The sequence below is a fragment of the Marmota monax genome, unplaced genomic scaffold (genome assembly GCF_021218885.2).
Source record: "Marmota monax isolate L192 unplaced genomic scaffold, Marmota_monax_Labrador192_F-V1.1 WCK01_AAM20220418_F8-fsc00066, whole genome shotgun sequence".
NCBI classification, from domain to species: Eukaryota; Metazoa; Chordata; class Mammalia; order Rodentia; family Sciuridae; genus Marmota; species Marmota monax.
In genome coordinates, this window is record NW_026692805.1 from 3,824,942 (window position 1) to 3,848,918 (window position 23,977).

Below are 23,977 nucleotides of genomic sequence, written 5' to 3' on the forward strand. Positions count from 1 at the left end.
CAAGGATCTATAGATATTCAAGTTTTTGTGAAATGTCCCTTGTGTTATGAAATATCCAAGTGGCTTTAATTCATTTTGAGATAGGCAATATGTTGAAAAATAGAATATGTATACATTACACTTAAACACTTAAAGACAGTAGCATCATTTCAGCAAAACCTCTTCACCTTCTCTGTGCATCCAAGTAGCTTCTAGGTCCAGTGTAAAGTACCAGCAACAGTCAATGCCAGCTTATCCTCCCTCCTGAGCCCAAAACGGGCATCAGCAACCACTCAGACCACTTAGGATGACCCAAGTTCAGCATGAGTCTCCTGAAGCCATGATCAGTGCTCCAAGCTGGTATATGAATCCTGGCTGCTGCCCTGGTTTATCCTCAATATACCATCAGAACTCACATATTTAGGAAATTATTAGTTCTGATACTTTGAATTTGAAAAACAATAACAAGGTTCTGAGTAAAGATGAGGAATTCTGCAGTTTTGAAGTTAATGGTTATTGTTTTGACAGATGTGAGATTCTGAAAAAAAAAGGCTCACACAGTTGTAATGTTTACATACAAAACTTTTATTATGGTCTATTATTGCATCAGTTTTTATATAGAGACCTACTACTTTTTTATGAGACTGCCTTTTATAACTGTAAATATTTTGGTTTATATTGTGGATAGTTGAAAATTGCTGAAGTCCTCATATTTTGCCGATAACAAAGACTCTTAGTTTGGATTCCTTGGCCCATAGTCATTTTATTCAACAGATACTTGCTGAGAGCATGGGGTGGACTGCTCTGGGCCTGCCTGGGGAAGGTGGAGGTAAAATAAGGGAGATTGACAGGCGGGAGTCGAAGAGAGAAAGCAACAATATATAGATCATTGGCATCTCCAGATTATTTGACATTTAACATACATAAAACAGTTATGCATTCATGAAAATAAAAGACCAATGAGTACGTCAAATATTACATTATACTTCTGTTTTATTTGTTTATTGCTAGAACTTAAGTTCAGAAGTCAGGGAGTTTGTCTCATTGTATTGTCTCATTGTATCTCCAATCCCAAGGCTTGGCCTATAGGGTGCTCAATAAATAGTTGTTGAATAAATAAGTGAAATAATTTGCTAACTTCTAACTTCTTATATATCTTGGAGATGTTCAAGCTATTTTAAACAAAAATGGTCTCACTTCAGGCTTTCTAATGAGTTTTGCTTGTAAAATTGACTTTGGAGATTGCATCAATTTCTTTCTGCCACTAGAGGGCGACATCGTGAAGTTAAGGAATCAGCTTTTTAAGGAATTTCCATTTTAAAAAAAGAAAGGTTAGTACTTTAGTACATACTCTCAGGTGTGGATAACTGCAACTAAGTTAAAGTAATTCTTTAGGAGATTTAAAGCTCTATCAGCATAGTTTAAGCTTAACACAGGGTAAGCATGTGTCTGGGTTAAAAATATGTTTATAAAAATAACCTGATAATGTGTTTAAAAATAAAGTATCATATAAATAGGTAGAGTGAAGATTTACTCATCCCCCCTCCCAGGTGTTGGGGATGAAGTCCAGGACTCATACATGCTAGTTAAGTGCTCTACCACTGTGTTACACCCCCCATTCCCCATTTAATCTTTAATCATTTTCGGATCATTTTATAATTTTTCTGCCACCCAATCAAATAGCATATGTGATCTATTCATTCTTTTTTTTTTTTTTGTGGTGCTGGATATTGAACCCAGGAGCACTTTACCAATGAGCCATATCCCAACCCTTTTGTTTTTTGAGACAGGGTCTCGCTAAGTTGCTGAAGCTGGCCTCAAACTTGTGATCCTTTTGCCTTTGCCTCCACAGGCACTAGGACCAGTTCTGCCACCTCGGGAGCCCTGTGCATGTATGATCTGAAAGTCAAAAGGTGTAATTTACATGTGAACGTGAAAAAAACACTCTTTCCTCTTCAGAACAGAAAAAGATGCAATAAAAACCTATCCTTCTATCTATGTAGTTGGGGCACTTTTAACATTAGTGGGAAATGTGGTGCTTCTGATTCTCCTACCATACTAAATATACAGTGACTAAATATATACCTTCAAAACTGAGTGGCAGTTGGTGGCTTAATATAATCATGTGTATGAATAGTTGTTTTGTTCTGAAAACCTGTTGGACAGCCTTGCTTAACATAGAAATGCATGCAGGAGGTTAAGTCCAGTAATATCTTTATTGTTAAGGAGAGAGTTGGAGTCACAGGGACTACAATGGAGGAATTCTCTTTTACAGCATTGTATTTAATCAGGATACACTCAATATTATTTTCATAGACATCGCTGATGGCTTGGGAAACTAATTGATTCTTGTATTACTATCTTCAGTTTGCATTTCCCAAGGTCCTGCGGTTTGACCCTGGTCACTTTAAAACGTCACTGTCTTCCAGGAGTCTTGGTTAACAGAACTTGCTGACAAGAGCTCAGTCATCTCACATTCTTTTCTTCTCCTTGTTTGGTCTCTAGTGAAAGTGTGGGTTAGGAATCAAAGGGCCACAAAAGTCCACTACTGAAGAAGAAATGGGGGGGACACAATGATTCAGTGATAACTTACCCCTAAACAAGGCAAATTCATTTCTTGTAATTCAAATAAACACAACCAGTGAACCCCCGTAGTTTTCTGGGTGTTACAGTGGGCCCACAGCAACTCTACACCCCTTCCCCAGAGTCCTGCCAGCCATGGTTCTTCCCCAGCTTTACCTGTGAGGACACAGCTCCTTAGCTCCTTAGGGGATTGATGTTACTTTTTTATTTTTTTGGGGTGCTGGGGATTGCACCCAGGGTCTTGTGCATGGGAGGCAAGCACTCTACTAGCTGAGTTATATCCCCAGCCCTGATGTTACTTTTAAAAACTCCTTCCTAAGGCCACTTTCCATTGAACTAAAGGGAGAACAGGCTTTCAGTGTGGAACATCCCACGTCTTTTGCTCTTCCCCCACCCCTTTTTCCCTCTACTGGGGTCTGAACCCAGGGGTGCTTACCACTGAGCTATATCCCCACCCCTTTTTATTTTTTGTTTTGAGGTGGGGTCTCATAAAGTTGCTAAGCCCTCACTAAGTTGCTTGAATTTGTGATCCTCCTGCCTCAGCCTTCTGAATTGCTGAGATTACAGACTTGTGCCATTACACCTGGCTGCTTTTCCCGTTTGCCATAAACATGTAGACAGGAATTTCCAATAATCTCAATTACAGAATCCCTAGGTACTATTTTGAATGGGTAAATCCTGGGTTGGTGAAAACTAAGAATTCATCTCATTTGCATCCCCAGTATGTTAGCATTTAATAGGCTTCCGTTTTTTTTTTTTTTTTGTTTTTGTTGTTGTTGTTGTTGTTTTTATAACTCTTGCTTGGAGCATCACAAGCTTCCTTTCCTAAAGAAGTAAAGAACAGATGCTACATGTTAACTGCTGTGTCACTGAGACATCGTAAACAATAGATCCACATGACCACACTGGACACAGCAAAGAGGGAAGAAAGAGTGGAAGGGGGGAAGCTGGTGGGCTCATGGTTACATGCCATAATCACACATTTTAGCTACATGTTTGACTTCCCAGGACTCTGAAGTAGTAGTTTGGTGAATACTGTCCTCCAAGGTGTTACTATTTCATGCTTCCTGACCTTTCCTACATTTGCTGCAGTTCAGCGTCTCCAGTCTCTGGTTGAAACTTGGAATGCTGGTTGTGTTCAAAACCCTTCTGGGACATATCGAATTCTAGGGAGCCAGTGGGTGAATGCCTTCTGAATGACAAAGGGACCCATGGATGAGAGCTAGAGGAAATTTGGTCAATGATGAATGTGCTGCAATTCATCACTATGATCTGTTCTTTTCCTTATACAGAAGTACAAGGGCCCGGGAGCCGGGAGAGTCTCTGAGCCCAGTTAACAGAATTAAGAATAATGAATGTTTGCATTCAGATGGTTTGACCAATAACTCGGCCGCTTTAGTTGAAAATAAAGAAATTTATGGATTTATTTTTCACTGGCACTTATTTTCTGGAATGCTGTGGATTTCTCACTGCACCTGACCTAGTGATTGACTCCCTTTTAAGCATCCAGGACATGCCATCTATTTGCAGACAGTGGGTTGCTATTTTGAAGTCAGGGAGCCTTAGAGAGTTACATGCATGCTAAGTAAGTTCCTGCAAAGATTGACTTTCTGTGAATTTTCTGGGAAGGCTGGAAGAAAAGTCAAAGAGGAAAAGAAGTTTCCCTTTAACAGCTTAACTTGCCCCCACTCCCTGATGAAGTGCAGTTTTCTTTAACCCAGTAAACTGTACCCTGTGGTTGGAGTCTGGCTGACTGCCCACAAGTTTCTATTATTATGTAAATGGACCAACAGTGCAGCCCTTTAAGAGTTTTTGGCAAAGGGTAACCCTTTGTCTTCCAAAAGGTAGGCTCTGGCTTTGCTTGTGAGACCAGAGTTTGCATGGTAAACAGTGGGTGACCTATAAGCCAGCCAGTCAACTTGCAGATGGCCTTATTAGGCAGGCCAGGAGGCTGGTGTCTAGGGACAGGCTGGCAGGGCCTGCTGCAGCAGGCTTGCATCCTACAAGGAGCTGGAGAGCCCAAACCCTGGAGACTTGGCCTAGTACTATTCAATTAATTATAGTGCTCCGTGATGATAGGAATATGCCCTCTCCTTGGCAGACACGCTTGGTGGTATGATTGGCGAGTAGGCGGTCTATAGGCAGAGGGGACTTCTTAGAGGACAGAGTGGGTTATCTCATTTTCATGGGGGCTCTTTCTACTGTGTAGCATAGACTGTCAAGTCCTGCGGAGTATAGACTTCATAGAAATGATTATTGGTTTCCTTTTAATCCAAGATATTTAGCAGACTCTTAGGATCTCAAACTTGCTTTACAGTAATATCTTTCCAATGAGGAGGTCATGTGGGTAGACAGGAGAGATATCATCAGACAGTAAGGTGACACAGTACAAAGGCCAGAGTCCCAGGAAGAGGGGGCCTGTGTTCTAAATGACCCCGACGGTCCACTTCCATTGCTTTCTGTATAGTGTCAGAATTCTTAAATTATCTCTCTATTGTATATTTCTTTATTGAAATCACATGAATTATTCTTTTCCCTCACTTCTTGTTCTCTTCTATTAAAAAAAAATGAGTATTGGTCACAGCTGAGCATCTAAGGGAACTCTACCCACTTAAACCTGGAAGGCTGAATCTATCAGATTTGTTAATGATACGTTAGGTGAGCATGCACAAGAGTGTTTAAGTTAAGATCTCTCCTTTAAGCAGCTTCTTGTTCTTTGAGTTGATAATTCTGCTTCTGTCTAGGTGCTGACAGCAACCAAGAAGAGAGAAGCCAGCCTCAGCTCCCTCCTCCCCCTGCGGTGCTGGTGGAGCCCAACTGCCTTTTTACTCTGCTCAAGTTCTCCCTCTCTCCAAATCCTCATGGGAGCAAAGCTCACTGGCTACTCCATGGGAATAGGGATGGCTCCTACTGCTGGAGTCAGATGAAGCAGAGTGGGGACCTTTCCCACAGGTGGCAGATGGCATCTAAGGTGTCTATGTAGACCACGGAGCTGTGTCCTTGTTGGTTTCATTGACTTGACAGCACTTTTTCCCTTCCTGGTAATTTTTTTTTTTTTTTCTGACTTTAAAATCTGTTTCCATCTCTACTGACTGCTTAGGTGATTGGCTTCCTGAAGGCTGTGCTATGACGTTGAGTGACTTACTCTTAATACATGATCCTTTGATCTATATAATAAGGAACTCATTAGCTTGGTGCTAAGCTTCCCCAGAACTTCAGAAGACCCCTGACTCAATGCAGAGTTCATTGGGCTAGAGGGAAGATTATGGACTTCAAATTTTAAAGAGAGAAAAATGAAATAGGTCCTATGACAAGGAGCCATGAGGATGTCTCTATAATGGGTACATTTTCTTTACACATCACAGAGATGACAAGGTGTTTTTTTTTTTTTTTTTTTTGTCTTGGTTTTAATTAGTACTGGGGATTGAACCCAGGGACTCTCTTCACTACTGAGCTACATCCTTAGCCCTTTTTATTTTTTATTTTTGAGGCAGGGGTCTGGCTAAGATACCCAGACTGGCGTGGAACTTGTGATCCTCCTGCCTTGGCCTCCTGCATCTCTGAAATTACAGGTGTGTACCATAGCACCCTGCCAGCAAGGGCTTCTTGGTAGAACATAGATTTGGAATCGCTGAATTCTAAGCCACAAAAGTCTACTGCATTGCAAATGCCAAGATGATGACTTGAAATTCACCTTTTTAATTTTTTTTAAATTTTGTATTTTTAGTTGTAGATGGACACAATACCGTGTATTTTATTTATTTATTTATTTACTATTTTTATATTGTGCTGAGGATCGAACCTAGGGCTTCACATATGCTGGCCAAGCACTCTTCTGCTGGACTACAACCCAGCCTCACTTCTTAATTATCTTGAAAGAGTAAGTTAGAACCCTACACATGAGCAATTGGATTGTCCAATTTGATTTTTAAGTGTGTGTGTGTGTGTATGTGTGTTTTCCAGTATTGAGAATTGAACACAGGGCCTCGGGCATACTGGGCAAGTGCTCTATGTATGTACCTTGAATGATAAAAGATTATTTGATTTTGAGGGATGACCACATTTTTGGATTGTTCATTGTTTTTCTTTTTTCCTTTTGTATTGTTTTTGGCTCTGAGGATTGAACCCAGGGCCTCACCTGGGCTAAGCACACACTGTACCACTGAGCCACATACCCCAGCCCATGTTTTGCTTTGCTAGGGAAGGAAAATGACCCAATCCCTGACCCAAATGGGTCATACTGCTCTAATCAGTTGTGTTTAATTATTCCTTAATTACTACAGCTATAGTGGAACAATAATAAACATTTCAATCCGAATGAGTCTCGATGTAAAAAACAACATGATAATTTACATTTGGCTTGGACACCCGCAGCTCACAGGCTCATTTGACATGCATCGTCACAGCTAAAATGCTTGTCTCAGATACATTAGTGTTTTGAAGTTAAGAGGGGGAGGAAATGCTCAGTGTTCTCTGTTTTAGGAAGCAGGTTTTCACAGTCATCCTGCAGCGATACTTGTTTCAACTCTGCTTGGGCTCTCAGTGGGTCTAAAGTTCTATAGACCTTGTGTCTCATTATACCTAGGAAGAATTTGCATGTATGGGGAGAAATTTCTTATTTTCTACTTGATCAGAACATAAGAAGGAATGGGGAATCTTCAAAAGCACCAGCAGATAAAGCACCAAGGTGGTAGCCTTGGCACTTACATTCAAAAGCGTATCCTTACCTTATGGGATGATGTTCTCATCCGGACTGAACTCACTGAGGGCAGGAACTCTCTCCACATGCTGATCACCCCAGTGCCTGACCCCTACTAGCTGTTCTGTGAATCCTGTGCCAGAAGAAAGGATGAGTCCTGAATATGAATTGAATTCATTCATCTCCTAGTATCCATGGGGACCCCCTGTGGATACCCAAATTAAAGGATGCCCTTGTACAAAATGGCATAGTGTTTTGCATATAACCTACACCTATCCGCCATGTAATAATTTAAGTCATAATTTAAATAATCTGTAAATTACTTATAATACCGTAATATGAAGTAAATGCTATGCAAGTGGTTGTTATACTGTGTTGTTTGAAGAATAATGGCAAAAAAAAATGTCTGTTACATATTCAATATAAACACAGTCATTATGGGCCTAACTAGGTTTTGGGATGTGGAGAGCTGACAGTATACACCATGGAAGGCAGTAAAGTTAGGAAAGGCCAAGCGTGTACAGAAATAAAGGCTTTGACATTTGTTATATGCTGGCTGAGCATCTAGCTTGAAAGGTTATGCAGATAACGAAAATATCAGCCTCCAATTTACATCTTGCTGTCAGTACTGAATCTCCCTGTGTCACTACCTTCTGTTCCACTAGCTTTAGATGGCCAGTGACATGATGGCTGGTAGGTCACATCTGTTAATAGAGATCAAGGATACAGTCCAGGTTGCGACCTGCAGAGAGATCATGATAACAAGTTTACATATATACATGTATTTTAGATATGTAGCAGTTGTTTGAATATGTGTGTGTGTGTGTGTGTGTGTGTATGATTTTATATGCTTCTAGATTTTACTATATAGAATCCCAGTTCAAAATCTGAATAATAGAAGCACTGAAGCCACATATAATGAAATAATAGGGTTAGGACATCTATGTTCCTAAGAAAGTATCTTTTCCCTGCTTATAGGCCACTCCGTGTGATGTAATTCAGCCTGGTATTGGGGTATGATGAGAATCTGGAAATTATTTTTTCTAAGGAACCGAGAGATGGCACTGATGTTTCTTCATAGACACCCCACTGCCTCCCTTCCACCTCTGAATGGCCTGGTGGGGACCCCTGTGAGATGGGACCATTTAAGCTCATGCCTGCTTTAAGCATAACCCAGCTCTTCTGCTCCTGTCACCTCTTCCTGGTATGTCCAGTCCCCTCCTCCCCACTTACCTGCAGCCACCACTGCCTTCACAACAAAGCTCACAAGTCACTTTTTCTGAGATGCCTGCCTTCATTAAATTTATCCCATCTATTTTCCACTTCTTCTGGATTTAATATCAGGAATGGTTTGTATTCTGGTTTTTGAACTTTGGAGCCTCTCATAATCTTCTGGAATAAGAGTACCTTTGTGTTTACTGAACACCCCATATGACACAGAGGGCCACCCAGGTTTGATATCATTGACCTCAAGCAGCTATTAAACCTATTTATTAGTGTAAACATGTCTCTCATCATTTGAGTGCATAAAGTGAAGATTATGTCATTGATATTTTTCACTACAACCTTTCCATGCCACCCACTCTGTGACCTCAAGATCTGTTTTCTCTGTTCTGATTGCACTGAACAAGGTCCTCATGAATGTGTGAAATCCCACTGGGACCATCTCCCACCCACATCAGTCAGCAAACATTCTGGGAACCCATTCTGAGAGCCCAAGTTACACGTGGGTACCAGTTAATGTGATCTGGTGACATCCAGGATGTCAGGTTGCTAGGATTTTCCTGGAGTTTCATACTGATTATTGTTGAAGTTGTCATTGTTGCTGTTTTTAAGATGCCCTTCAGAGGTCAAAGAGGCACAGGCATTATTCATAGCCCTATCCTTCAAATCATTCAAGTATAGTTCCAGAAGAGCTATGATCTATCAGGTGTCATTTTATATATTTACTTGTCTGCCATCTGGACTTAGAGACTCATAAAAATTTCTCATTTCTGATGATTCAGTGTTTCCTTGCTGTCTGTTCATGTGAAAACCATCAAATCGTGAGTATTGAATGATAGAAGTTGGCAGAAACCTTCCCTAACATCCCTGGGTAGTTGTAATTGTGTCAGCCCTCTTCCCTCTGCATGAGGTCTTTTTGTCAGTGAAAGGAAGGCTTGAACCCCTGTGGCTCTGAAGAGGGACAGTTTTGCACCTTATGATATTCCAGGGGAAAGCTGCAGATTTTATACAGTTCAACATCTGGGATTTATTCATCAGGTTATTGTTTAAGAATCCTTTGTGGGTTGGTGCTTTGCATAGGTCACAATCTTGGTGTCTCCCTAACCTTGCAGGAGTGGTGGGCTAGCCCCATGCCCATTGGTCTCCATATTTGGCCCAGTATCACGAACCACAGTGTCCTCTGGATGTTCAGCAGGAACCTGTTTTTTGTGTCAGCTTGTGATTTGCCTTCAGTGTACTTTTTCTATTGTGATAAAATACACATAACATAAAATCTACCATCTTAACCATTTATAAGTGGTATAAGGCCATTTCACGTAGTACAGTGATAACACCATCTATCTACAGAATGTTTTCATCATCCCCAATTGAACTCTGTCCCCCTTGAACAACAACCCCTTGGTCCCTCCTCTCCACCTGACCACCACCATTCTATTTCTGAATGTATGATTTTGATTACTCTGAGAATGTCATGTAAGTGGAATCATATAATATTTATTTCACTTAGCCTAATATCTTCAGATTCATTTATGTTGTGGCATGTGTTAGAATGTCATTCCCTTTGAGGCTAAATAATATTCCATTGTTTGCATATTTCAGTGTACTATTTACTTATTTATTTACTTACTTATTTTTGTGATGCTGGGGATCAAACATAGGGCCTTGTGCATATTAGGAAAGTACCTATACACCTAGGTACATCCCTAGCCCTCAGTGTACACTTTAAACATGGAACTGACCTTTGTCTTGTATTCTTGCTCTGAAAATCATTTGCTGTGATACCTGTATTTTTCTTCCCAAGCATCATTTGCCATACATTCAAAATCAGCCAGAAATCAAAATAATTTGAGATCATTTTCACTATAAATGTGAGCATTACCCATTTGAACATTTATTTTAGAGACATTAATAAGTCTTTGAGGAGATTGCAATAAGCCTTCCTTTCAAAAAAGAATTCTTAAGTATGGAAAAGCTGGCATGGTTTCCTTTCAACACATCTGATAAAGAAATAGCTGTGAGTTGTAATATATCTGATTGTTGAAAGTACTTTTGCCCTTTCATCTCCACATACGTGGCCTGTTTTAAATTACCTTAGGTAGTGATGTAACGCAAAATTTTATTTGCAGACTTGTCCAAAATATGACTACTAACTAGAATTCACAGAGCATTTTGCAGCACACACAGGAGGAGAATTGAACTAAAATAAGGAGTCTGGAAAGTATTAATAACCAGTGTGTGATAAAGGGGAAATGAACAGGACTGAATGGGCTTCCCACTCATGGGATTACCTCATGTCAGGCAGTTCTGCCTCAGATTAAGGGTCTATGCACATAAATAAAATCCACCAAAGAAAACGAGAAGACCATTTAAAGCTGTTTCTGGCATGCAGAATACTCCTTTAGTAGGCTATAAAAATATATCTTTAACTTTGGAATTTCAGTCCAGCCGTCATCTGTAGTACCTTATAGGAGATTTCATTAAAATGATTTCCGTGGCACTTAATTTAAAAAATGTACCAGTAACTCACAACAGTTTGTCTGCAGGCAACTATTGGTGAAATTTTCACCCTGAACTGTGTTGCCTATTTATATTTCAGCTGACTCTCCCATGGATGGGGGGACTTTCATATTTGTTCTGGAGAACTCAGTAAGGATGGCACCACAGGGTCCTTGGGAGACCCATGCATCTGAATCATTTCCCAACAAGGAGTTCCACGTGTAGATGGCGAGATATGCTCTTGTATCAGAGTGTTCCGTACATTCTCTGACTTAATTCTGACCTTACCTTCCTACTTTCTTCTCTGATGTTATTTTGGTTGGCCAGAGAATGCTATTTTGCCTTTAGCATTGTCTTTTCAGGCTTCACTGTTTATCCTAGATTGCATGCTGTCTCACTTTTCTCATATGCAAATAGGGGTGGTAATAGGATCTCCCTAGCAGGTTTGGAGAGGACCCAATGAGTGCAGTCCCCCCAGAACTCAGTATGGTGATGAAGGAGTAAAGGGCACAGGTCCTATGCTTTACCTTGTCACACCAGCTATAGTAGAAAATATCCAGATATCAGGTGTGGTGCACAGTAATTTCCCTTGTCATTGGTTATTTCCATTTTCTCCTCCGTGAGGACAACCCCAGAGGACAGCTGTCACTTGTGTTGCAGGGTGTTGGAGTGTCCTCAGCATGACACCTGACAGGGGACTGGCTCCTCAGATGGCCTCCCTGTAATCTGAGCCACAGCAGTGAACTGTGCTGCACAGTCCCTGAGGGTTTAATACCACTATCCTTTGTCATCTGACACTTTTATCTTTTGACCTTGGCTTTTGGGGAGCTGATCCTTCCTACCTGGACTCATACTGACATTGTCAGTAGTTGGACCTCAGGAATCATCTTCCCTGTTTTAACCAATACATGATGTCCCCAGTGAATCTCCAATATTGTCTTCCTATTTCTTCCTGTACACAAATATTTATGTTCCACAGCATCACTTCATGTTGTAGGAAAGATGAGATTTCATTAGGAGTCTCAAGTTGAGCAAAGAGTAGTGTATTAGCTTTTCATCACTGTTACCAAAATATCTGACATAAACAACATAGAGGAGGGAAGATTGATTCTGGTTCACTGTTTCAGTCAATGGTTGGCTGGCCCCTTTGTTCTGGGTCTGAGGTGTGAGGCAGAACATCTTCCTGGAAGGACATGACAAAGGAAATCTGTTCAGCCCATGGCAGCCAAGAAACAGAGAGAGAGAGGGAGAGGGAGAAATAAACAGGAAGGAGCCAGGGACAAGATATAGTAAAGGGCACAGATATAGTACTGAGGGGTCTCATCCCTAAGGATTCACTCTCTTCTACTAGGTCCCACCTCCTATACTTTCCACCACTTCCCAGTAATCCATTCAACTTCTGAGTCTCTCAGTGGCTTGATCCATTGATGAGGTCAGAGTCCTCCTGATCCAGTCGCTTTCCAGAAGTCCCGTCTCAGAACATCACTGTATTTTAGAGACCAAGCCTTCAAAACATGAGTCTACAAGAACCTTGACCTCAATTCAGGACAAGTTTACAAGTCTTCAAGGGACACTTCACATCCAAACATAAGAACTAATGATGCTTTCCTTTTATGCCACCTATTTAGGAAATAGAATTGGTCAAGAATGAGGTAAAGAGCAAAATTTGTGTCATTGCTTGTCCTGCTTGATTGATTCGTTCAGCCAATATTTATTTTTTTCTTTCTTTTTTAAAATTTGTTTTAATTAGTTACACATGACAGTACAATGACCTTGACATATCATTCATTTGAATTAGATGGGATATAATATCTCATTTTTCTGAGTATACAGGTTGCAGAATCACATTGGTCATGCAGTCAGGTATATACACACAGTAATAATAATGTCTGTTTCATTCTACTATCCTTCCTATCTCCCCAACCCTCCCCTCCCCTCCCATCACTTCTCTCTACCTAATCTAGGGTAACACTATTCTTTTTTTTCCTCACACCTTCATACATGTATTTTGTATAACAATGAGGGTCTCCTTCCACCATCCATGCAATTCCCTTTCTCCTTCCCTTTCCCTCCCACCCCTCTTCCCTATGTAGAGGTAATCTTCTTCCCAGCCAATATTTATTATTTGTTCTGAGTCTTGCACTGGACTAGAAATGCACCCAGAAGTGTCTCAGGTTGCTCCTCAAGTTTCTATAATCCTGTAGCTAGGAGACGGTGAACGTTTTTGAACAGGAAAGTTTTGGTAACAGAGAAGCACCAGGAGAGAAAGAAATGTGTAAAAGGCATTACCGGGTAAATTCAGCATTGGTAGGCAGGGAGCGTTGTCTATGTACTTCTTTGGGATCATGACCTGCGTGGGGTTGAGTTGAGAAACGCTGTGTTCTGTGTTACCATGGGTTTTGGTGATTGTCTGGGTCAACTCCTTAATCAGTAGCCAAGAACACGGATAGGCATAGAAGAAACGGGCAGGTTGCTAGGTGCATATAGGTCCATAAGCACAATTTCTTTCACCCTTGAATTTCTGCTGGATGTTTAGCCTAGGCCCAAGCCTTGGGGAAATTAAGAGGTCAAGTTGCCTTCCTCTTTATTTATGCTTGTTTTTGTGATTATAGAAGTAAATCCTGTTTATTTGAGAAATGGTGGGGGATACACAGTTATCTGAGTTGTGAAATATTTGCATCAATTTACTGTCTTTCAGAGCAGGTATATGTGTATATCCCTGGGATAGCATAATATTAAACATTTTCTAAATTACTAATTGAGTGTCAGACTTGATTTCCTTTGCATTCTACTTACCCATCTTAAATATGTTCCCATTTGCCCACTGATTCCAGTTTTATACATACATAAGCAAACCCATGGTAAACATCCTCATGTTATTTATGGTAATATTCTTTTGTACATTTCCCAAAGTAGAATTACCAAATTATCATTTCCTACATTTAACATCCATTTCCTGCCTTTCTCCAATAAGATGGGAGCACTGGGAGGACAGGAGGAATGATAGAGGACTCAGTGGTGCATTTTTTAATGCTTCCCATCCAGCTGTTGTGTGTCTGCCTTGGGGCCCAAAATACTATAGTCACTCAAGACTGGGTTCAGTCCTAGTTTTGAGGAACATCTGTGAGACCAAAACTGGACCTAGAAATTACATGAGGTTTGTGAAAAACAGCCAACAGCTGACCTGACTGCTCCTGCTGGGGTCAGCCTGGCCCTTTACCAGTTAAGCCAACAGGGGCTATGAGTCTACAAGACCCTTGACCTCAATTCAGGACAAGTTTACAGAAATGACCTCTATTATTTTGGACTGATCAAGAATATAGGAATAATCCTGGTAGAGTCAAAGGATGTGGATTTCTAGATTTCTAGATTGGATGTGGATTTCTACCATATATTATATGACCTTGAGGGAGTCATCTAACATTTTGCAAAATAACCAGGTGACTGGAGGAGCCCCTTTGGCTCCAGTTATTCCAGGATCCAAGGTTTTGGATTCACCAAGGTCTAATTTAGTAGTCCCAACAATACCATTTTGGGATGTTATCAGCTAAATTGTGTAAGCACAGGTTCTTCTTGGTCATCTGGGTCCTCTCCAGTCACCATTCACATAGCATGTCATGATACCCTGTGCCCCATGATCATGCTCCCTCCTGTCTCCTTGGCACAGTAAGCCATTTTGTATGCTCATCTACAGACAATGTAAACGTTTGCATCTTTTTAAATTATGGATTACATCTTTTAAATTTACGGTTTAAAATATCCATAAAATATTTTACTTTCCTGTATCATTTCTCCTGATTATTGAAAACTATGGTGTTTTGAAGAAAAGAACAATGTCCATACGTGGATACAGAGGCAGAGAAATTAGTGCATCCTCTTTTATTGGTGCTGAGTTGGTGGTGAAATGAAGTGGTTCGGGAGGGACTATGCCACCATCACTGTTAAATGACGCTGTCTTTTCCTTAAAATTAAAAAAAAAAATCACAGCCATAACTTGAATTTCCTCTGCAGATAAATAAAGCATATTTCCTCATAGAATGACATGAAAGCATTTACCTGTCTTGTAGCTTCTTTATGTGAATGAGCTAGCCTAAAACAATAATAATCATAGTAATAATCAAAATTTATTGGAGAGTAAATGGAAATATTTAGTGGATACTCTCTCTCTTTTTGGTGTTGGAGGGTTGAAACCAAGGACACTTTACCTCTGAGTTGCATCCCTCGTCCTTTTTATTGTTATTTTGAGACAGGGTCTCACTAAGTTGTGAGGCTGAATTTTTTTTTTTTTTATTGTTGGTTGTTCAAAACATTACATAGTTCTTGATATATCATCTTTCACACATTGCTTCAAGTGGGTTATGAACTCCCATTTTTAGCCCATATACAGATTGCAGAATCACATCAATTACACATCCATTGATTTACATATTGCCATACTAGTGACTGTCATGTTCTGCTACCTTTCCTATCCTCTACTATCCCCACTCCCCTCCCCTCCCCACCCCTCTTCTCTCTCTACCCACTCTACTGACCTTCATTTCTCCCCCTTGTATTATTTTTCCCTTTCCCCTCATTTCCTCTTGTATGTTCTTTTGTATAACCCTGAGGATCTCCTTCCATTTCCATGCAATTTCCCTTTTCTCTCCCTTTCCCTCCCACCTCTCATCTCTGTTTAATGTTAATCTTCTTATCATGCTCTTCGTCCATACTCTGTTCTTAGTTACTCTCCTTATATCAAAGAAGATATTTGGCATTTGTTTTTTAGGGATTGGCTAGCTTCACTTAGCATAGTCTGCTCTAGTGCCATCCATTTCCCTGCAAATTCTATGATTTTGTCATTTTTTAATGCAGAGTAATACTCCATTGTGTATAAATGTCACATTTTTTTAATCCATTCGTCTATTGAAGGGCATCTGGGTTGGTTCCACAGTCTTGCTATTGTGAATTGAGCTGCTATGAACATCGAAGTAGCAGTGTCCCTGTAGCATGCTCTTTTTAGGTCTTTAGGGAATAGACCAAGAAGGGGAATAGCTGGGTCAAATGGTGGCTCCATTCCCAGCTTTCCAAGAAATCTCCATACTGCTTTCCAAATTGGCTGCACCAATTTGCAGTCCCACCAGCAATGTACAAGTGTACCCTTTTCCCCACATCCTCGCCAGCACTTGTTGTTGTTTGACTTCATAATGGCTGCCAATCTTACTGGAGTGAGATGGTATCTTAGGGTGGTTTTGATTTGCATTTCTCTGACTGCTAGAGATGGTGAGCATTTTTTCATGTACTTGTTGATTGATTGTATGTCCTCCTCTGAGAAGTGTCTGTTCAGGTCCGTGGCCCATTTGTTGATTGGGTTGTTTGTTATCTTATTGTCTAATTTTTTGAGTTCTTTGTATACTCTGGATATTAGGGCTCTATCTGAAGTGTGAGGAATAAGATTTGTTCCCAGGATGTAGGCTCTCTATTTACCTCTCTTATTGTTTCTTTAGCTGAGAAAAAACTTTTTAGTTTGAGTAAGTCCCATTTGTTGATTCTAGTTATTAACTTTTGTGCTATGGGTGTCCTATTGAGGAATTTGGAGCCCGACCCCACAGTATGTAGATCGTAGCCAACTTTTTCTTCTATCAGACGGCGTGTCTCTGATTTGATATCAAGCTCCTTGATCCATTTTGAATTCACTTTTGTGCATGGCGAGAGAAAGGGATTCAGTTTCATTTTGTTGCATATGGATTTCCAGTTTTCCCAGCACCATTTGTTGAAGATGCTATCCTTCCTCCATTGCATGCTTTTAGCCCCTTTATCAAATATAAGATAGTTGTAGTTTTGTGGATTGGTTTCTGTGTCCTCTATTCTGTACCATTGGTCCACCCGCCTGTTTTGGTACCAGTACCATGCTGTTTTTGTTACTATTGCTCTGTAGTATAGTTTGAAGTCTGGTATCGCTATACCGCCTGATTCACACTTCCTGCTTAGCATTGTTTTTGCTATTCTGGGTCTTTTATTTTTCCATATGAATTTCATGATTGCTTTCTCTATTTCTACAAGAAATGCCTTTGGGATTTTGATTGGCATTGCATTAAACCTATAGAGAACTTTTGGTAATATCGCCATTTTGATGATGTTAGTTCTGCCTATCCATGAACAGGATATATTTTTCCATCTTCTAAGATCTTCTTCTATTTCTCTCTTTAGGGTTCTGTAGTTTTCATTGTATAAGTCTTTTACCTCTTTTGTTAGGTTGATTCCCAAGTATTTTATTTTTTTTGAAGATATTGTGAATGGAGTGGTTGTCCTCATTTCCATTTCAGAGGATTTGTCGCTGATATACAGGAATGCCTTTGATTTATGCGTGTTGATTTTATATCCTGCCACTTTGCTGAATTCATTTATTAGTTCTAATAGTTTCTTTGTAGAGCCTTTTGGGTCTGCTAGGTATAGAATCATATCATCTGCAAATAGTGATAATTTAAGTTCTTCTTTTCCTATTTTTATGCCTTTAATTTCTTTCGTCTGTCTAATTGCTGTGGCCAGTGTTTCGAGAACTATGTTGAACAGAAGTGGTGAGAGAGGGCATCCCTGCCTTGTTCCAGATTTTAGAGGGAATGCCTTCAATTTTTCTCCATTCAGAATGATGCTAGCCTGAGGCTTAGCATAGATTGCTTTTACAATATTGAGGTATGTTCCTGTTATCCCTAGTTTTTCTAGAGTTTTGAACATAAAGGGATGCTGTAATTTGTCGAATGCTTTTTCCGCATCTATCGAGATGATCATATGGTTCTTGTTTTTAAGTCTATTGATGTGGTGAATAACATTTATTGATTTCCGTATATTGAACCAGCCTTGCATCCCAGGGATGAATCCTACTTGATCATGGTGCACAATTTTTTTGATATGTTTTTGTATCCGATTCTCCAGAATTTTATTGAGGATTTTTGCATCTAGGTTCATTAGAGATATTGGTCTGAAGTTTTCTTTCTTTGAAGTGTCTTTGTCTGGTTTAGGTATCAGGCTGATGTTGGCCTCATAGAATGAATTTGGAAGTTCTCCCTCTTTTTCTATTTCCTGAAGTAGCTTGAAAAGTATTGGTATTAGTTCCTCTTTAAAGGTTTTGTAAAATTCTGCTGTATACCCATCCGGTCCTGGGCTTTTCTTAGTTGGTAGTCTTTTGATGGTTTCTTCTATTTCCTCAATTGATATTGGTCTGTTTAGGTTGTCTATATCCTCCTGACTCAATCTGGGCAGATCATATGACTTCAGAAATTTATCTATGCCTTCACTATCTTCTAATTTATTGGAGTATAAGGATTCAAAATAATTTTTGATTATTTTCTGTATTTCTGAAGTGTCTGTTGTGATATTGCCTTTTTCATCCCGTATGCTAGTAATTTGAGTTCTCTCTCTTCTTCTCTTCACTAGCATGGCTAAGGGTCTGTCGATTTTGTTTATTTTTTCAAAGAACCAACTTTTAGTTTTGTCAATTTTTTCAATTGTTTCTTTTGTTTCGATTTCATTAATTTCAGCTCTGATTTTAATTATTTCTTGCCTTCTACTTCTTTTGCTGTTGTTTTGCTCTTCTTTTTCTAGGATTTTGAGATGAAGCATGAGATCATTTATTTGTTGGTTTTTTCTTTTTTTAAGGAATGAACTCCAAGCAATGAATTTTCCTCTTAGAACTGCTTTCAATGTGTCCCACAGATTCCGATATGTTGTGTCTGTGTTTTCATTAATCTCTAAGAATTTTTTAATTTCCTCCTTGATGTCTTCTATAACCCATTGATCATTCAGTAACCTATTGTTCATTCTCCAAGTGATGTATGCTTTTTCCTTCCTTCTTTTATCGTTGATTTTCAGTTTCATTCCATTATGATCAGATAGGATGCATGGTATTATCTCTACTCCTTTATATTGTCTAAGAGTTGCCCTGTGACATAATATATGATCTATTTTTGAGAAGGATCCATGTGCTGCTGAGAAAAAAGTGTAACTGCTTGATGTTGGGTGGTATATTCTATATATGTCAATTAAGTCTAGGTTATTAATTGTGTTATTGAGTTCTATAGTTTCCTTATTCAACTTTTGTTTGGAAGATCTGTCCAGTGGCGAGAGAGGTGTGTTGAAGTCTCCCATGATTATTGTATGGTGGTCTATTAGACTCTTGAACTTGAGAAGAGTTTGTTTGATGAACATAGCTGCACCATTGTTTGGGGCATATATATTTATGATTGTTACGTCTTGTTGGTGTATGGTTCCCTTAAGCAGTATGTAGTGTCCCTCTTTATCCCTTTTGATTAACTTTGGCTTGAAATCTATTTTATTTGATATGAGTATGGACACTCCTGCTTGTTTCTGAAGTCCATATGAGTGATATGATTTTTCCCAACCTTTCACCTTCAGCCTATGTATGTCTTTTCCTATCAAATGCGTCTCCTCTAGGCAGCATATTGTTGGGTCTTGTTTTGAGATCCATTCTACTAGCCTGTGTCTCTTAATTGGTGAGTTTAAGCCATTAACATTTAGGGTTATTATTGAGATATGGGTTGTTCTTCCAGCCATATTTGTTTATTTATGTTACTAAACATGGTTTGTTTTCCTCTTTGATTATTCCCCCCCCCTTTTACTGTCCTACCTCCCACTGTTGGTTTTCATTGTTATTTTCCATTTCCTCTTCCTGTAATGTTTTGCCGAGGATGTTTTGAAGAGATGGTTTTCTAGCTGCATATTCTTTTAACTTTTGTTTGTCATGGAAGGTTTTAATTTCATCTTCCATCCTGAAGCTTAATTTCGCTGGATACACAATTCTTGGTTGGAACCCATTTTCTTTCAGTGTTTGAAATATGTTATTCCAGGATCTTCTAGCTTTCAGAGTCTGTGTTGAAAGATCAGCTGTTATCCTGATTGGCTTGCCCCTAAATGTAATCTGCTTCCTTTCTCTTGTAGCTTTTAAAATTCTCTCCTTATTCTGTATGTTGGGCATCTTCATTATAATGTGTCTAGGTGTGGATCTCTTATAATTTGCACATTCGGCGTCCTGTAGGCTTCTAGAATTTGGGATTCTGTCTCATTCTTCAAGTCTGGGAAGTTTTCTCGTATTATTTCATTGAATAAATTGCTCATTCCTTTGGTATGGACCTCTATACCTTCCTGTATCCCAATGACTCTTAAATTTGGTCTCTTGATGTTATCCCATATTTCTTGGATGTTCTGCTCATGGTTTCTTAACAGTCTTGCTGAGCTGTCTATGTTCTTTTCCAGTTGAAATACTTTGTCTTCATTGTCTGATGTTCTATCTTCTAAGTGTTCTACTCTGCTGGTAGTACTCTCCATTGAGTTTTTAAGTTGGTTTATTGCTTCCTGCATTTCTAGGATTTCTGTTTGTTTGTTTTTTATAACCTCTATCTCCCTGTATAGTTGATCCTTTGCTTCCTGGATTTGTTTGTGTAATTCCTTGTCAAAGTGATCTTTCATTGTCTGATTTTGCTGTCTAATTTCTTCCTTGATACTCCAGATCATCTGAAGCATATATATCCTGAATTCTTTATCTGACATTCCATCTGCTGCAGCTGTTACCTCTTCTAAAGTTGAGCTTACCTGCATTGCTTGTAGTCCTTTCTTTCCTTGTCTTTTCATACTGCTTGCGTTTCTTTCTTCTTGGTGAAACTGTTGTGTTTTTGAAATTTTTCCCCCCCTATATATTTATATTGCTCTTGTATAGTTGAAAAGTCTCCCTTGCAGGTGCGGGCGGGGGCTCTGCTCTGCCCCTCCTCCAATTGGTGTGAGGTGTCTACCACGCCCGCGGACCCCTGGGCCTGATCCGCCGTTCTGTCGCAGGTCTGCCTACCTTGCAGGTGGGGGCGAAGGCTCTGCCCTGCCCCTCCTACCACGCCCGGGGACCGCTAGGCCTGATCTGTAGGTTGGTCGCAGGTCTGCCCACCTTGCGGGCACGGGTGTCAGTTCCGCTCCGCCCCCACTCCAATTGGTGTCACTTGACCACCACACAGGCGGGCCGCTGGACCTGATCTGGGCGCGGGCGAAGGCTCTGCTCTGCCCCTACTCCAGTTGGGGTGAAGTGTGTACCATGCTGGCAGGCCGCTGGGCCTGATCCACCGGTCTGTCGCAGGTCTGCTTACCTTGCCAGCGCGGGCGGTGGCTCTGCCCTGCCCCTCCTACCACGCCTGCAGACCGCTGGGCCTGATCTGCAGGTTGGTCGCAGGTCTGCCTACCTTGCGGGCGCGGGTGGCGGCCCCGCTCCTCCCCTCTGGCTCGACTCGGGTATCTGTGACTCACCCTCCCTACCAGGGGACCAACTGTTTCCGTCACCGCTGGCACCGATGAAGTTTTCTCCTCGGCCGCTCTCCGATGACATCAGATCTCTGCCATGCTGGCATCCCCTGTTCTATGGCTGAATCCCATTTTCTTCTCTTCCAATAGGCGGAGCTGTGCCCTCTGAGCCGAGCTTCTGCCCTCTATGTGCTGACAGAAATCCCTGTACGGTGGCTCCTGGGAGTCTCTCAATCCTGTTAGTCCAGAGCCCTTTCACTTATCCGGCCCCTCCCCCTGTTCCTCCTCCCAGCCAGCCAGCCAGGTCCTGTTCACCGGAGGCGGTTCCCCAAGGATCTGATTACACTTGCAGCCCCACCGCGTGTCCTATATCCCGAACGATGAACACCCTCTCTGTCATTCAATTAAGCCCCAGTGCTATGGTGGGGTGATCTGGGAACCAACAGTTTAATTTTTCCGGACCCCTTTGGTGGGCACACCCCCAGAAACTGGCAGCTAAGATCTTGGGTGTCGCCGCTGGTGTTAAGGGGAGGTGGGGATCTGGAATCCCCTCTGCTTCCCTACAGACACGCCCCCGGTGGTTTCCTGGCTGCTTGTATCTGGAGGGGGTGGGAGTCACACACCTGCTAATGTGGATTCCGCTGGGAAGGAATTCTGTGGGCGGAACTCTGGTGATGTCACCTCTCTGCTATGGCGGGCCCCAGGCTCCTTGCCGGAGTGTCAGAAGGGAGGGGTGGGACTGGTCTGTCTCTGGTTGGTTTCAGCTCCCGGTTTGCTCTTTCATGAAGGCTTGGCGAGAGACCTCTTCCTAGAGTCCCTGCACCGCTCCTGCTGTGCTGCGCCTCGGAGGCTATCCGCCCTGACGCGGGGGCCGTGTGCAGGCAGCCGACAGTCGCCGAGTCGCGCTGGCAGCGGCTGGCGGGTCTGGACCTCTGCGCTGCGTGGCGGAGATTCACTCGTCTAGCGCAGACTGTCACCTCCAAAAATCCTTCCAATTCCCGGCCGGTCTCTCTTTAGTGGAATTTTGCTAGGAGTTTCTCAGCAGGTCGAATCTAAGCGTATCCATGCGTCTCTCTGACCCCGTTGTTGAGGAGGTACTGAAAGCGCTGCCTCCCCTCTCGCCGCCATGTTGGATCCCCCGTGAGGCTGACTTTGACCTTTCCACCCTCCTGCTTCAGCCTCCCAAGTCACTGAGATTACCAGCATTCACCACCACGCCTGTTCTCATGGGTACTTTTATTGATGTCAAATGTCGGTTTCTTCACAGTCTTATTTGGTTTCCTGTGGATGAAATATTTAAATAGTAGATTAAATTTTATGTTCCTATTTTCATAAAGAATTTTATGATTTTTTTCTTTGAACAGTGAAGCGGTATTTGAATCAGTTTGCTCTATATGATAATTGGGAGGTGAAATAAGATTCTGTTGCCAACTTAAAGAGACTATTCAAATTCTTTGTCTTGTGTACTTGAAGTGTATTTAAAAAAAATTAGAATAGACTCATTCCTTAATAATACTTCAAATAAAATATTTACAGTCTTTTAGAATAATGATAATTGAATAGTCTACTTACAAGGGTGGTTTTCAGGAACATAAGCGAAGAACAAGTGAGACTATGTTCTATAAACTAAGTTCCTTGTAAAAGATTATTTTAGATATTGTTTAAGTTCATCTATCCAGAATCACCACTTCCACTATTTGCTCCCTGCTCTTTTCTTTCAATACCTCCTTTTCCCTTTTTGTTCCCAGTTACCGTAACTTTACAATGAAGTTTGCTCCCCAGTTATCCACACGACCTAAGTTATTCTTGCTGAGTTTTCTTAGCTGCCTTATTTGCTGTATTTCCTTTCTGTTTTCTAAGAGGTAATGAGAAGTATAGAGAAAATGCCAAATGCTGCCACTGATCCATGTTGTAACCAGTGTTGAGGTATTTTATGTTTATGCACCTTAATTTGTGTGTATAATCCATTTGCAACTTCAGTGGGTTTATATTTTAGAACTCAGTCTGGCTTAAATGTAGAATATAAAATCCACCAAGCTCTTTCAGAATGTGCTCTCCGGCTTTCAAAAAAACATTACTCCATGATTTCATATGGTCATTGAGCCAACATTTATTGTAGACCTACTATGTGTCAGGTACAGTGTTGAGGATGAAAGACACTGAGACAGACAAGCTCAGGGTTCCTGCCTCTGGGTGGGCCTGGGTGAATGAATCATGATCATCATCTACATCCACAGGATCCCTTGTCCCCATCACTAGCCAGTTGTCTCCCCAGAAGCAAGTTATTTCTCTAGCTCTATTTCCTTTTGTAATTGAGCCCATTTCCCTTGGTTCTCTTTGATGTCCCTTTTAGCTGTGAAATGTTCAGTCTCTAATTATTGTAAATCGTTCTTTGAATTGCATTATCACTGCTTAAGCCCACCAGCGACACGCTGCGGTTAAAAATAAACAGGGAACAGTCTTATTGGTAAAGCTTAACACCTTCTGTCTCAAATTAAAATTTTTGAACCTCTAGTAATATCTACCCTTTTATTTTCCCACAGTTCCACTCACGTGCTGTTCATAAATCTTAACTCTTAAGTATGAATTTTTGGCTCCCTGTTAGATAAAATATTTCATTTTACTTGGTCAAAGCCAAACTTGGTGAAGCCTGGAAGGGCTTAGGAGGCTTCTCTTGTTCCCAGTACATCGGGATCCTTGGTAGATTTTCCTTCTAGTATGTTT

The 23,977-nt window shown here is 40.9% G+C and overlaps 1 protein-coding gene across 28 annotated transcripts in view; it reads left to right on the forward strand.

Annotated features, from left to right (window-relative positions):
• Window positions 1-23,977, forward strand: part of Svil (supervillin) — a 237,171-nt gene that overhangs the window by 111,375 nt on the left and 101,819 nt on the right. Inside the window, exon 1 of one of the 28 annotated variants that reach the window (XM_058580545.1) lies at window positions 6,067-6,134. The exons of the other annotated variants lie outside the window; for them this stretch is intronic. The gene's annotated coding sequence lies outside the window, so the exon portion shown is untranslated. Of the gene's footprint in view, window positions 1-6,066; window positions 6,135-23,977 lie in introns of those variants that run through there. 28 annotated transcript variants of the gene reach the window in all.